We start from the raw sequence: 16,786 nt of genomic DNA on the forward strand, positions 1-16,786 counted from the left end.
AAAACTGAGGGTTAGCTCCTCCAAGCATCTATGAAGCTATTTAAATTTGGGTCTTCCTGAAGCCAGGTCCCGGGAGCTTACCACTTGTGCCACCTAGTTGTATGGAAATGAAATGTGAGCTTTGAAGAAGATGAGGGAAAAACGAATGGGATTCCTTTAAGCCAGTGGTTTTTAACTTTTTTTTTTTTAATGTTGTGGACCTTTTTGACAGTCTGGGGAAAGCTATTGACCCATTTTCGAATATCTTTAAGTAACTAAAGCAAATGGTAGACTTCACTTTTTGTTTAGTCATGTCTTTTGACCTAATTTTGTGTTTTCTTGTCAAAAATACTGGAGTGGTTTGCCATTTCCTTCACCAGCTCATTTTTTATAGATGAGGAACTAAGGCAAACAGGGTTAAGTGACTTGTCCAGGGTCACAGGTAAGTGTCTAAGGCCATATTTGAACTCGAGATCTTGAATTCAGACCCAGCACTCTATCCATTTTTCCACCCATTGAAAATAAAGATGTAAACTCCCACCCCCATTCAAGTTCAAAAACCCCCTAGTGGTCATACACCCCCCCACTCCCCCTCTCCCTCCCCCCCATTAAGATTGCTGCTTAAAGGTAATTATCAACAACATAGAGATCAGCATTGAAATCAATTCACTTGCTTATAAGCAGGACCACATTTAAATCATCTTGGATAAAAAAAAATAACGCTGTATCCTTTTCTCGGAATTTTCAAGTGTCATAAAGCAAACAAAGCAATCTCTACATTTATATTTGATTTTTTTTCAAAGTTTTGACTAAAATGGAGTTGGAAGATATCTTATCAGAGATCATTTAGACATACCCTTAGGGTTGCTAAACCATTTTGTTTCTCTTTCCAAGTATGAGCAAGGTGATACCCTAGATCCAAGAGGAGATATGGTGGCAAGCCGTTCCTCCACTTCTCCGCCAGCATATTCTGAATGTTTTTATAGCTGCATTCTGCATTTAATAGGCATGCTGCAGAGACAGCTCAAAGGGAGCAAAGGTTTGAGTTCATTTTCATTGTTTTTGTGTTAAGTGGAGTTCAGCACCTGGTTGCTAATGTAGAACTTGGAAAATATGAGGGCTAGAGATTAAAGTCTAACCAAAGAGGTAGAGAGCCTTGGAACAGCTCTTTTAAAGGAAATATTTAGCAAGTTCATGGCAGGCTTAACTTAAATGAAGTCAATTTAAAAAAAGGAAAGCTCCTTCTAAGACCTAAGTATAATTTACAAATCCAAGTTAAAACTGTTCAAATCTACTAAATATTTCCATGGCCTGCTCCTTGATTATAGCATGAATCACCACCAAGGTATTTAACAACCACCAGGTTGTAAAGAATTGATTTAGGAATGAAATTTGAAATTTGAAGATCCCCTCCCTTCCACCCTGCAAGGGAAAATGTTTACTGAAAATGGTGAAGTCAAATGAAATAAACAATTAAGTACCTGATACATTTTCCTCAAGTTTGAAAGAGAGAGAGAGAGAGAGAGAGAGAGAGAGAGAGAGAGAGAGAGAGAGAGAGAGAGAGAGAGAGAGAGAGTGTGTGTGTGTGTGTGTGTGTTGGACTTGGAGTCAGAAGGATCTGGGTCCAAATTTCACCTCTGATACTTAATTGTATGCCCATAAGCAAGTCATTTTAAGTCTCTGAGCTCATTTTCTCATCTGTAAAAAGGGGATAATGATCTTTAGGATGTACGTTTAACTTCAATGGGAGGTTCAAATGGCATATTGTATGTGTACTTTGCCAATTTTAAAGTATTATATAAATATTACATTAGATTATAAGCTCCTTGAGGGCAGGGACTATCTTTTTCCCCTTTTGGGTTCCCTAGCACTTAGCACAGTTGCCTGGCTTGTGGTAGGTGCTTAATAAATGTAGATTGAATAAATGAATGAGTGGTGAGGTTTAGTTGTATCAAACTCAAATAGGACTGAATGCCTGCTGCTGGATATTGACTAGGAAAATCACAAATGATCATTATCTATGTTGTGTTATATTTTTATTTATTTTGTTAAACGTTCCCAAAGTCCATTTTAATCAGGGTCAGGCCCATCTGTGGAGTTTTGCTGGCCACATTCTGCCTCTAGGTTATGAAGTCTTACATCTTGGGTGTAATTGATAGTAGTATGAACTTAGAATCAGGAGACCCAGGTTCAAATCCTTCCTCTGACACCTCTGATCATGGGCAAACTGCCTAATTCCTCTTGGGTTCAGGTAATTCCTTCTGACTTATCTACTAAGCCTTGTATCATTACTTAGCCTTTTCCTTTTGACGTTTTGTCTAGAACGGTTTGACCTTGGGCAAATCACTTTTCCTCAGATTCTTCTTCCGTAAAGTAATTGAACTAGAGACCTCTAAGGTCCCTTTCAGTGCTAAAATCCTGTGATTCCTGTTTTAGCTGCTTTTCTTTGTTTTCCCCAGCTGCACAAGCTAATGTGATTATTCAGCTATTTTATAAAGTTGGAAGGAGGTAAAGGGGAGGAGGAAACCTGTCTTTATTCCATTGATTTAATATTCTAGTCTCCTTTTCCTGATTTTCTTCTCCATATTTCCCACTGTTCCTCTTAATCTGACATTATAAACCCAGCCTATAACAAGCCATTTATGTTCTGGACATATTAACTGATATTAACTGTCTTTTGCTTTTACCAATATTTTTTAACCAGGGAAGCCAAGGTGGATCTTCTCTTTGCCCCCACTCTCCCTGAAGGCTTCAGACCACTTCTCTGATAGCCTCATTTATAGCTCTATTACACACATTAGCAGGGGCGGGGAACCTGTGACCCTCTAGGTCCTCAAGTGTGGCCCTTTGAATCCTTCAGGTTCCTCACCCCTGCATTACAGTATCAAGAATCTGCAATTTTTACCTAAGAGAGATCAGAAATCTGAGTTACACTGGTATGTGTTGAAGGCCACACCACGATTTATTGATGAAAGCAGTATAGGAAACCTAACTACTAATCCAATGCTTTTATCCTGGAAAAGTGTTCCTTTTAATAAAGGCATAGCCCCAAAGCATCCCAAACCTCCAATTGAGCACTGTCCCCTTCCCCCATCATGTGATATTTCAGATGATTCAGCATTCAGGGAAATAACATTTTTTTAGAGGCTAAAACTTAATTTCTAGATTAGAACATTTCATCAAAACTCTTGCTCCTGTTGCTGCCATGGAGTTACATCAGAGTCAAAGAGTCTATCCCACCCATAGCTGTGCTTGCATCATTGGAGGCAAGTCAGCACTGGAGTTTCACACCAGGATTAGGCAGTGCTTTTGGATATTGGGCTGCTTGCCAGACATAGATGTTGTAAAATGTCTTTGCTCACTTAAAGATTGATGGATAAAGATGATGCAGCTGGCAGAGGAGAGGCAAGTATTAACAGTCATTCACACAAGGCTCAGGATCTAGAGATTTTTCTCTCTATAGAACGGAAGATTGTCTTCTAATTGTTGGCTTTTCTCTTCACTAATCAGCATGAGAGAGAGAGAGTTTTATCAGGTAAAATTGGAATGGACTTTTCTGTTAAAGTCCAGATTAGGGAATCCCAAAAGAGAGAATGTTCAACTTGGAGTCAGGACACTTGAGTGGAATTTGGGCTATATAATCAAGGGTAACATCCCTGAACCTCAATTGCCTTATCTGTGAAATGAATACACTCCCATTCTGTGGGTGTTGTGAGGAAAGCACACTGTAAACTATGACGTGCTATGTAAATGAAGATCATCCTTATTTTTAATTCCAAATAGAACTTTGATCATTCTACCATGCTATTACTCCTGATTTGCCTCTTTGCTCAAAAAGCTAAATGACATTCTGCCTCACAGGTCGTGAAATGGATGTAATAGATACAGTCTATAATCTAGAGCTGAAAGCTTTGAGTTTACCTGGACCAGGTTCATTTTGGGGAGCTCACCCAAATGATCATTCTCTTTTTCAGCTTGCCTTGCTCAATCACTTAATTTACTCTGGAAAATCACACAATTTAGTTTATGTCTCATTTGAATAAATGTAATGGGACATCCAGGTCCCATAAGAGTACTCATGAAAATATACAAATATAAAGGCACAAGATAGGTTGTTTTTCTTCCCACAGAAAATCTGAAGGACTCCCATGAACATGATGAAATGCAGAAAATGAAAACTACTCACAAAAGCCCACAGACAATCAAAACTATTCTCTTCTCTTGTGAGATTTATTTTTCCATCAGGGTCTTATAGGCTCAACATGACCCTGTTTTGGACTCACCAGGGAATTAATTGTACTTCATTAAACTATTTCAGTAACCTCTTACGTGGTCTCCTTAAATGCAGTCTTTTCTCTCACCAATCCATCATCAACTCAAATACTCAAATGGACCTATAATCTCATAGATTCAGGAATTCTTTAGGAGTATTAAAGACCCCTTGAGTAGATTCAGCTGAGTGAAGCTCCTTTGCCTGAGTTGTGATCATTATTCCAGGAACTAAACATCCAAGCAATCCTGGAATTCCTCAAAGCTCCTTTGTACTTAGGTGAGCAGGATATGATGTCAGCAGCCTAAGCCACTAGTCTCTTGATTCAAAGTCAAGTCCTGAAGATGGTCTCAATATCATCCTTGAGATAAATAATGGAAATAAAGAGATTCTAGTGGTATTCCTTTGGAAATACCAATTTCATTGGGATAAGGGTTAGAGTATGCACTTACCATTCTCTTTAATGATGGAGACTTCAACTCTAATTTCAATGCTTAACCATTCTGTGAGACTTTACTCCATGTCTTCTCTTTTTTCATGTTTTCTTTTCCATCTAGATGGGATAAATGGAACATTCTGATTGCCCATACTCTATCCTTCATTGCTGCCACTTTACCAGCCCATTTTCTCTTATCATGCAATTTGCTGATGTCTTTTATTCCATTTCTTCTTTGGAGTTCCTTGTTGCTTATATGGAGAAGCCTGTTTATACTTACCACACTCTCTTGCATTACTCTCCATGAGACATTCATATTTAATTATTCAGAGTCAATGGTGTTCCATGTCTTTCTGCCACTTAGCAGCACCTTTAGTGTCTACCATCCTCCAGACAACTACCAAATTTATATTTCTAAAGTAGCCAGTCAGCAATTCTTTAATAAGCATTTACTCTGTAGCAAGCATTGTTCTTGATATGAGGGATATAAAGTCAAGTCAACATTTATAAAGCACCTACTATGTACTGTACTAAGTGCTGGGGAATAAAAAAGGTTAAAAACATCTCTTACTTTCAAGGAATTCACAGTATAAGATGGGACAAATACAAACAACTATGTACAAACAGGATACATGTAAGATACACTGAAGATAACTTCAGATGGATGGCACTAGCATTAAGGGGAATATAAAAAAAGGCAAAAAGTCTCTAACCTCAAGGAGCTCACATTCTAATGGGAGAGACAACAGAGAGTAAGCAGGCAAATAAACACATGGTATACACGAAGTAGATGGAGGCTATTTGTTGTTGCTGAGTCATTTCCAACTCTTCATGACCCTAGGGACCATACTGTCCATGGGGTTTTCTTGGCAAAGATACTGGAATGGTTTGCCATTTCCTTCTCCAGTGTATTAAGGCAAACAGAGGTTAAGTGACTTGCCCAGGGTCACATTGCTAGTAAGTGACTGGGACCAGATTTGAACTTTGTTCTTCCTGACTCCAGATACAGTGTTCCATCCACTGAACCCATCTCCTGGAAGGCTACTAGCAGCTATAAATTCACCGAATCCCATACAAAGTCCTTTACATCTATCACTTAGTTGATCTCTGATAATCTCTTCATGTACATACATAATTAAAAGCTAGAATTAACAATGAGTGGCAGGGATATCAACTGGGAGAAGTCCAATGCTCTCTGACCTTTTCTGTTGCTTGCCCTGCCACACCCATCCCAGAGTTTTACTTTTCTCCCCCTTTCCCTGCTTCTGCTTCCCCAAGGGTCACATAACCATCAGCTGTTCCCAAAGCTATCAGGCCAGATCAGCAGAAAATTAGGGGCAAAAGCCCTTACTCTCTCCACCACAGTAAATTCAGTCCCAACCCTCCCCAAACCCCAGTCTCTCTTACCTCCCTTTTCTGTGGTGCTCTCTGGAACCCTCATTTGCTAAGAAACTTCCTTTATATTCAGTGTATAACATTCTCACATTCCTTTCAACTTCTGGTGTTCTCTGAAACCTTGCTTTCCCCTGAGGATACCACATCTCTTGGCACCCTTTCTGCAAGACTGGCTTCTTCTCTCCCACCCCTTGGCACCTAAGGGCAGGAGGAGGATGCTGTGTACCCCTTGTTCTCCAATATTCTTTTTTTTTAAAGCAATTGGGGTTAGGTAACTTGCTCAAGGTTACATGGCTAGTCATTTTGTGTGGGTGACAAGTATCTGAGGCCGGAACTGATCCTGGTCTCCCCACTCCGGGCTCTTACTCACTTACTCCAATATTCTTTTCCAAACTCTCCTACCCACCCCTCCCTCAACAACCACCTCTTCCCTGCAAAAGTTCTCTACATCCTGTTGAAAGTTCAATCCCTCCTCCCCATAAATTCAGCATCTGATTCTCACTCTCAGATTTTTTCCTACCCCAATCTTGATTTGCCCTAGGTGCCAGAATTCCTAATTATGTCCCAGTGTGCCATATGCACATTGGTAAGTAAAATTATTATTTATATAAACGAATAGCAAGATCCATTCTGGCTTTCATCTCTTTTTGCCTAGACTATTATTGAAATAGCCTCTTAAACTCCTCCTATCTTCAGTCTATACCCTTTCCAACCCATCTTTTACACTGCTGCCTGAGCAATCTTCCCAGCTTATCACTCTGACCACATCACTCTTCTATCCATAATCCCTCTGTGGCTCCTCATTGCCTAACAAATAAAATAAGAATTCTTGATTTTCGTATTCAAGGTTCCCTACAATCAGGACCCAAATGTCCTTTTAATCTTTTTCTCTTGCCATATTTTATGATCCAGGCCTCCTGAACTTTTCTTTGCCCCTTGTTTTCATATTGCTCTCTCCTGTGTCTATGCTTTTGCACTTACCACCCCCATGTGTACAACAGACTCCATTCTTCTGTGTTGAAATTCCTCATGTCTTTCAAGGCCCAAGTAGGGTGCCTCCCCAGAAAATATCTCACTTACCCTAGGTGGAAGTGATCTCTCCTTCCTCAAATTGCTTATGGCAGGACCCTTAGCCCTCTTATTCCTACTTACATATTGTTCCTTGTGTCATAGTTCTTAGTGTAATGGAGCACTGGCCAAGCTCAGCCCTTATGGGCACATGAAGAATACTTGTGCTCATAAGGCTGGACTTGGCCAGTCCCTTACATTCGTGTACAAGTCTTTCCCCCTTACTGTATTGTTAAGCTCCTTGACTGTGCAATCTTTCACACACATGCACACATGTACCTATACCAGCACTTCGTACAATGCCTAACATGTAAAAGGCACTTGATAAAAACTAAATGAATGGATGGGTGGATGGGTGAATAATACTAGGGAACAAAGAAGAACAATAGCATTATTTAATGAGTCCTAGTTAGGGTTCTGATTATACTTCTTGTTGTGAAGGATTAATACCTGGCATACTCTGAATACCTCTGTCATAGCACAGTTGATTGAATCTGGATCTTTGATTCAAAATACAATTACTTAGTGTTAAAATGTAAACACATTATCATTAATTAGCCTCCCCAGCTACTGAAGTGATTATAGGGCATAACAAGACTTCACTGTACATGACCTCGGCTGGCATTCATTTATTTTGTAGTTGCCTCTCTCGTAGAGTGAATGTTGGATTAGATTTTGAGGGGGTTATTATCTCATTCTTATATTTTCCTATGGAACTCAGAAATTATCATGATAATTACTAGTATTTTTTTTCTTAGCCTTTTAAATGGGATGCCAATGGAAAGAGTCCTGGTAAGAGACATTCTCCTGTTATTATTCTTATATGGTGGTTGTTCTTTGGGCTCAAGGAGGCCCACAATGACATCACTATGTTAAGGTCAAGGTACTGTGTGTCTGACTGTGGATGATCAGACCAACACAAGGTCTGAGGGCTCTGCCACAGGTCAGGTACAAATAGTCCATATGAACATTTGGAGTGGAGATGTCTCTAAATGTGCAGATCTGTATATTCTTATATATTTTGTGGCCTATGGATAATTACTTAGGTAGATAAAGTAACTGCTACTTATAGTTGAGTAAAAGGGTTAGGATTCAACTTCATCTTTTGTAGGCTGATTGAGAGCACCCTCAGGATACCTCTAGTGGCAGAGGGGGCAGCAGAGATGGTACATACCTCCTCCTCCTTATACATTAGTTTGCTATCCTAGACCAGCTCTTTGTGCTTTGGAAGCTTCCCATTCTATGTAGCTCAGAGATCATGAATATTTGGGGTGGCAACATCTATTAACACAGTATTAACTTTTTATGAATTGATGTTATATTTGAATGACTATGAATTACAGTTCAGTTGGTTGTGATGGTCCAGTTCCAGTACAAGTTCTTGAGGGTGTTTTAAGGTCTATATTTTTAATATTAGGATTTGTCATTTTTCAGTCTATGAAAAATACAAACTCCTGATACATAATTTTAGCCACCAGGTCATATCTTACTAGATTTTGAGCAGGGCAGGTGCTAAACTTTTACAGCCTAGAGTGATGTATGTGTTGCACCATTTCTTTGCATAATCTTCCTTGATCACTAAATCCAGGCTTCTTAAGGATAACTCTTCTATAGCTTTTAGTGTCAATGACCTGGTTCTGAATTGCCATTACAGACTTCCCTGTTTTAACAAACATATGGACATCACTCAGCCATTTGTTTGGTACTTTGTTGTCAACATATTGTTGACTGAGATCATATAGATACAGCCCATGTAGGCAGAACCTTTTTATTCCACTCAAGGATCTTAGCTGTAGCTTAAGCTCCAGTGCAGACAGAAACTCCCTTCAGTTCCATTCAGCAAATCCAATGGCATAGCCATATTACTAGCATTTACTATTGCTTAATGATGTCTGTTCAATCCAAAAGTATTTCTATAGATTTTTGACCTGCTTATTGTATGCCCCAAGAACGTATCTCAGTCCTCTTCTTTTTTGGTGAGGAAATGTTAGTCTTTATAGAGTTGTCTTAGGATGATGTGCCTTATGCCTTATTAATATCATGTTGGTTTTTGTTAAAATACTTTCAAAGTCTATTGAAGTTCATTTTGAAATTCTAAAGATGTATCCTTAGTTTGGTAGTACACAGAAGTTAAGAGTTTTAAATATATTTTTGTCATTCAGCTTTGTTTTCAGGAAGCTGAATGTTAACATATTTAGCCACCAGCTTTTTTTATATCATTGTTATCAATGTATCTTGTTTGGAGGAGACCAAGGTAGAGAGGCTACTTAGGTATAGCCTTCATCCATTGGGTCAATGTGATCTCTACTTTTGAGCTAGTCTTTTATCTTCCTTTGCTATACATTTGGACTTTATTCTTTTTGAGTCCAAATGATATTTTGATAGGGAAGGTAGGTAGTGAAGTGGATAGAGTGCTGGGCTTGAATCAGGAAGACTCATCTCCCTGAGTTCAAATCTGGCTTCAGACACTTACTAGCTGTGTGACCATGGGCAAGTCACTTAACCCTGTTTGTCTCAGTTTCCTTATCTCTAAAATGAACTGGAAAAGGAAATAGCAAACCATTCCAGTATCTGCCAAGAAAACCCCAAATGGAGTCATGATGAGTCAGATGTGACTAGAAAAAAAATAACTGAAGTGATATTTGGAGAAAAATTCCATGAGATGAATTAACTGTTTAATTTATTTTCATTCTTATTCTTATCTTTACTTTTATTATTAAATTGATCCTGTGGCATAAAATAAGTCCCCTCACCATCCTGGATACCTTCCTCTGAATATTCTCCAACTTCTTATCGTACCTTTTCAATTATGGAATCCAGAATTGAACATAAGACTCTAGATATGGTTGATCAAGAGAGATAATCCTATAATTTACCTTGTACCTTCTAGATTTCCCCCTTTCCATCCAGCTTAGTGATCTTAATTGAATTAGTGTGAGCAAAATGTTAATGTCAAGTAACTGGTCCAGTGTGGAGACCCTGCACCATTTTGACTTTATTTGAATTGATAATCCTTTAGGTGTCCAGAACTTTCATTTGCCTGGGTCCCTGTTTTGAGTGTTTGGACTGTCATTTACTTGAGTTCCAATGCAATGAAAATTGTAATGCCCTGAAACTTTAAGTCAATTTAGAGAATTGTCTGAGTCTTCGACAGATTAGATGATTTGCTCATGGGGAGGTAGCTAATAAGTATCAGAAGAGAGACTTGAACTTAGGTCTTTCTGATTCTAAATTCAGCACTCTATCCATGGTGTGGATAAATTCTTCACATTCTAATTGCTTCACATTCTAATGCAATGCTGTGTACTATTTACTAAAGCATAGTTTCATTTATGTTAGTCACTTTTATTGCTAGGGTTCCAATAAAAAGCAAACAAACCATAGGCTGTGTCCAAAGTTGAAAGCTGAATGCTTTTTTCCTAGATAAAGAGAAATCGGTTCATGTAAACAGCTTAATTCCTTTAAGTGATCCAAGAAAAACAGAACTGTCCCTGAACTGGGTTGAAAGAAAACTAAGTTTTTTAAGGAGAAAAATCAACCCAGTTTACATATTGCTCTATGTTCAGTGTCTAATCATTTATAAAAAAATACCTTTTTGAGCTTCTTCTGTGCTGAGAATGGAAGTAGCAGTTAATGTATAACTGCCATGTTTAAGTACATCACATTTCTACCTTTAATGAAGAGAAAGTTTAGACACCACCATTTTCACAATGGGAACAATTGTGCTCTTACCTTGAACATTTGATCTTTTCCATTAGCCCTCTTCCCTAGCTTGCCTGGAGTTAAGTGCTCCTGAAAACTGGGACAGCCCAGACCTAAAGCAGAGTGCTTTATGGGTCACCAAAAATGTTTCTCTTTAGGCACGGAATGTTTATACAGCACTTCCTTGCTATAAGACCATCAACTATAAAAGTTAAGTTAAAAAAAAAAAACATTTCATGGTATGGAAACTTTTGAATTCTCTTTTACACACTAGTTTAGTTGTTAGATCCAGTGGCTCAGCTAAATTTCCATCTCTAATCCTGCCTGGAACATTCACAGAAATATGATACCTTTAATTGGATCAACAAGCTGAGAGTCAAGATAGAGGTTTGAGCCAAATTAAAAAACTCACTTCAAAGGATAAAATTTGATGAGAAATCTGGACAGCTGTTGGACTGCCCATACAAAGACATAGCATAGGGTTGCTCGAAACCAGATAATCCTTTTTTATTATTAATTTCTGATTTTATAGTGTTTTACTGTGTAACTAAATATACTTTCATTAAAGTCAAAGGTACCATTTCACGGGTCACTGTGGCTAAACAATTTCACTACCTAATAGCCAATCTTAGGTCATGCTTTGGTAATCTCCCACCTTCCACTTCACTCAACTCAATTTGCCTTAGATACCTGAATTCTTTCTAGTTTTAACCTAACTGGTTAAGTTTTAACCTAACTGGATCCTAACTGGTAAGGACCTCAGAGGCCACCAAATCAATCCACTCATTCTACAGATCAGAGGGCTTGTGACACCCTGGGTCTGTGACCTTGTTTAAAAAATGTCGATAACTGTTTCAACACAATTATTTCCTTTGTAATCTTACAGTTTACTTTATGCATTTAAAAACATTATTCTGAGAAGGGGTCCATGACAGAAAGGTTGAGAATCTCTGCTTTGGATAGAAAAGAAGGACTAGGGAAGGTCAGTGACTAAATATCAAAATTGGGAGCCAGTGCTTTTTCCTGCATGCTTTTGGTGATTCTCCCATGTGAAAAGATATGGTGATGTTTAACTTATCTATTCCGTTCCATGCCAATCAAACTACCAACGGACTGTTTTATAGAGCTAGAAAAAAAAACTTTGTTGTTGTTGTTCAGTTGTTTCAATCATGTCCTACTTTGTGACCCCATTTGGGGTTTTCTTGGCAAAGATAACTGGAGTGTTTGCCATTTCCTTCTTCAGCTCATTTTACTGATGAGGAAACTGAGGCAAACAGGGTCAAGTGACTTGCCTACGGACACACAGCTAGTAAGTGTCTGAGGCCAGATTTGAACCCAGGGAGATGAATTTTCCTAACTTAGGCCCAGAATTCTATCTACTGCACTACCTAGCTACCCCAAGGAAAAAAAAAAACTAAGGGATTCATATGGAGGAACAAAATGTTAAAAATCTCAAGGATAATAATGGGAAAAAAAGTGGGAAGGAAGGGGGGGGGAATCAGTACTATGCTTTTTGATTGTTTTAGAATAGGGAAGACTTGAGCCTATTTATAAAAGAGGAGGGGATAATAGAGTGGGTCAGGTTAAAGATGCATGAGAGAGAAGAGATGATTGATGGAGCAAAGTCCTGAGGGAGACACGAGGCATAGAATCAAGGTAACAGGTGGATAGGGTAGCCTTGAGAAGGAAGAAGAAAATTGGTTCTTCAGAGACAGAATAAAAGAGGATGAATGGAAAGACAAAGGAGTTTTGAGGTCTGGGGAAGGAGAGTCGAAAGTACTTGATTCTTTTATGTAAGGACTATTCTAGCATATTAGGCTTACATATATTTTAAAAAAGATTTATTGATATCTTTTGTTTTTACATCATATTTATTTTTGAATATATCCTTCTCCCCTCCTTTCAACCATCCCTTTAAACAACTTTATAAGAAATGGTTTCCCAGCCAATCATTCCTTAGAAAAGAAAAAAAGAGAGAGAGAGAAACCAGTTTAGCAAAGCCTATTATTACATTGACGGGATCCGGTAATGCTTTTTTTCAGCTCTTCTCTAGGGCCGAGCTTCTTGGCTATTGAAATTATTCAACATTAAGTTTCTTTTTTCTGTGATTGTTCTTTTGATTTATATTATTGTCATCGTGAATATTGTTTTTCTGAGACCTGTTTTTAGCCTTCTTTGAGGAAGTGTCCAGTTGTGGGATCTCTGGATCAAAGAATATAGATAATTTTTATTGATTTTAACATAATTCTAAATTGCTTTCAATAGTGGTTGGAGTAATTCCATTTTTACCAGTAAGGTATTAGGCTTATGCTCATTCTTTTTTTTTTTTTTAAGCATTTGGGGTTAAGTAACTTGCTCAAGGTTACATGGCCAGTTATTTCTGGGTGTGGTACTAAGTATCTGAGCCCAGATTCTATCCCAGGTCATCCCGACTCTGGGGCTGGTGCTCTTACTCACTGAGCCACCTGGCCACCCCTGCTTATGCTCATTCTTAAAAGGTATTCCTCGAGAAGAAACATGGCATGAGAATAGAGAGCTGGTTCAGTGTCAGGGAAACCTGGGTTCAAGTCCCTGCTCTGACAAATACAGTCTTTAATCTCAAGGCAGTCATTTAACCTTCCAGTGTCCTAAGTAACTCTCTGAGACAGTAAATTGCAAAGAGAGGGTATTGTAGAGGGAGTTTCATCACTGGGAATTTCCTATACTAAAGAAACCATAGGTTTGATCCCCCCCAAAAAAGGTGGGGGGTTTTATATACATATATGTGTGTGTATGTATGTATGTATGTATGTGTGTGTGTATAAATTAAGAGGTTGAAGTAAATAAGTCCCTTCCATTTCCAGTCTACTTTCACCACACTCAGAAGTGGTCGAACCCTAGGACCTCTGCCACACTCACTACTCAATTGAATTTGCTCCACATGTCAGAGTTCCTTCCAGCTATGACTTGATTCATCTTTGAAGAAACAAGAATGCAAAGGGAGGATAGACTCAAATTATGTGAAATTAAAAAGCAATGAATACAAGCTCAGTCACTAAATTTCCAAATGCTAACACCTAGGACCCTTCCTTGAACTCTTAAAAATGTAGTTTTGGAAGAAAAAAAATCTCCCCCAATAAAAGGAAGGTCCTATTTTATAAAGCTTGTTTCAAACAGGTTCTCCAGTAATCTGTCTTCAGGCCTCAGCACTTGAGTTTTGTCGATGGTAAAATGAGAGAACTAGATGATCTTTGAAGTCCTAGGTCTAATGTTCATTGAATACACCAATATATATTGAAAGTTAAAAAGTATCATAGGGCACTGAACTTGGAGTCATAGGAGTTGAATTTGAATCCAGGTTCTGCCTTTGTGTCACTTTGGTCAAGTTGTTTATTCTGTAAGGGCTATGTGTGTGCATGCTGTTATTTGGTCCATTTATGTTACATGTGTCCACATGGGTCTGTCTAGATATGATTTACAGGAATGCAAGAATAGGTATTGAATCTCTTCCCTCCACCCTTCTCCAAGGGAGTTTTTTGTTCCTGCCAGGAATGGAAGCAGAAGTTTGGTGCTAGGAGTTGACCCACTGTGCTCCTCTCAGAGAGAGAGGGGGGATATATGGCTAGAATATATATATATGTATGTATATATATGTATATATAATATATAACAACTATATATGATATATGTGTTTATATTACATATGCATATATATTGCTCTCTTAAATATTGTTAGTCTAGTGGAAACAATGTTTATGTTCAAGCTGTATCCTGATCACTACCCCTCAAGAGGGAAATTGTGTTTCAAGCTATATAGCTTGACTTGACCAAGGCTTGACTCCCTTCCAGCGAGATGACAATTCCACAATGAAGACAAATAGCAAATAGCAAATAAACTAATTTGTCTTAATCAATAACAAAACAAAAATTTGGAGAAAGCACGCATAGGAAAATACATACCAGTCTATATGAAGTAAATGAGCTCTCTCATTGGGAGTGGGGTTACTCAGTTCAATCAAGAAAGAAAGAGAGTATTTCAGCACCAACTGGAAATTCTCTGAAGTCTCTAGTGCAACAAGTTGGGAACAGACACATAATGAAAGTGCTGGCTCCTCCACATATCAGCTTTTTCTCAGTCTTTTTCTCCCTCCAATGATGTGAAGAGAGGTTGGAATGATTTGTCTTCTCTCTTCAAGCTGGAAATTAGAAGCCAAACATCTTTCTTCTCTCTAACTCTCAACAACTCCACTCCTCACGGAGCAATGAACAATCTAATCTCCACCTGAGGATAGTTTTGTGCAATTGGCCCTTTGAATCAAGGGTTATAATAAAATAAATAGACAAATCTGAGTGTAAAGAAACAGTATTTCAAGGGCACTAAAGAAACAGATGATTGTATTGAAGACATCAAAACTAGAAAGCTTGGGAACCCAGGTGGCACAGTGAATGGAGCACTGGCCCTGGAGTCAGGAGAATATGAGTTCAAATCTGAACTCAGACACTTGACACAGTTACTAGCCATGTGACTTTGGGCAAGTCACTTAACCCCAATTGCCCTCCAAAAAGCAAAACAAAACAAAACAAAAATCCCCCCAAAACTAGAAAGCATTTTGGCATTCAAAACTAAATTGTTCTGGTTCTATATTCATGTACTTATTATAAAGAGGTTAAATTTTTTTTAAGAAATAAGTCATATAAACATTTGGAAAAGTGAAGCATGACTGAATAGGCTATTGATTTGATGGGGAAATATGGGAAATTGCAACTTTTTAAGTGAAAGGTGAATTACTAAGAACCAGAAGGCTCTCATTTAAGTGCTAAAGACATGGGAAGGGGAAGGGCTGAAAAGCTACTCTGTGAAAGTTGTGTCAGTTAGAAGCAGTCAGTTCCTAGATAGAATGGTTCAGCTATGATTCCTGATTGGTCAGAGAGCGAATTGACTTTCTTGGACAAGAGTTTCAGTGAGAGCTATTGCCCATAAGTGCCAATGAGAACTGGAGAGAGGGGGAGCTTTTTTTTTTTTTTAATAAGAATTACTGCTTCTGGCCTGAGAAGGAAAAGCAGGTAGGGACAGGGAGCTTTACAGCTGGTTTGTTATTGTAATAAACTGTCTTTAATAGCCATTCTGAACTATGTTGCTATGAGCTACATTCTGATTGGATAATTGCAGCAGACGATTCAGTGAATAACTGGTTGGTCTGGTCTGTATAGTCCAGAGGTAGCAGGTTTGATGAACCCTGTAGTTCTTTAGTTTAAAGAAAATTGCAGTTCACATTAAGAGCTAACACTTTCTAAACATCCTTTAAAAGGTGATTAATTGAAAGTGTTTGTAAATGACATATTCAAGTTAATCTTAGAAAAGAATTTCCCTAGTTGAAAAGAAATGAGGAGTAAGACATTGAGCAAAGAAGCCATTACTTGGTACATTTGTTCCTGAATAAACCAGTTATATTGAAATGTGAAGCCCAATGTTGTGAGTTATCCCAAGTAAAAGTTTTTTCTTCCCTCCTGTGCATCAATGCAAATGTGTCCATAGATATGCAGTATATTGATAGGTGAGTATGAGCTCGGTTTATATGGGTATTGTAATGTATTTTATTATTTATGCGCTGTTTTAAACTGTTAATATTATAATTTATTTTACCTTATTGTTACATAAATGGATATTTTAAGATTTTAAAAATATTATTAATGGTGGATGGCTGGTTATGCTGATGGAAAATACATTGGCGGCTGAAGCACTAGAATGATAAGTAGGGGAAGAGAATTTTCCCTTACCAGGTTTTCCCACAAGGACCCTGAGAGAGTTTGAATATAACTATGCAGTGGTGCTCTGTCTCTGCGACCTTAGACCTGCTGACCTGTGAGCAAGTTGGAGTGAGTAAGCCTCAGAGTTACCTGAGAGTGAATGGAGTATTGATACACACCATGAGACTGATCAATCTCTCTCTCTCTCT

At 38.3% G+C, this 16,786-nt stretch overlaps 1 protein-coding gene across 1 annotated transcript in view; it reads right to left on the reverse strand.

The window, feature by feature from the left end:
• Positions 1–10,901, reverse strand: part of LAMB1 (laminin subunit beta 1) — a 114,190-nt gene extending 103,289 nt beyond the window's left edge. Inside the window, exons 1-2 of the mRNA XM_069107005.1 lie at positions 10,881–10,901; positions 4,702–4,802 (exon numbers count right to left, since the gene is read on the reverse strand). The gene's annotated coding sequence lies outside the window, so the exon portion shown is untranslated. The remainder of the gene's footprint in view (positions 1–4,701; positions 4,803–10,880) is intronic.
• Between the last annotated feature and the right edge of the window lie 5,885 nt (positions 10,902–16,786).

The sequence above is a fragment of the Petaurus breviceps genome, unplaced genomic scaffold (genome assembly GCF_028583685.1).
Source record: "Petaurus breviceps papuanus isolate PSGF00001 unplaced genomic scaffold, PetGlider_PUasm1.0 84, whole genome shotgun sequence".
Classification (NCBI taxonomy): Eukaryota; Metazoa; Chordata; class Mammalia; order Diprotodontia; family Petauridae; genus Petaurus; species Petaurus breviceps.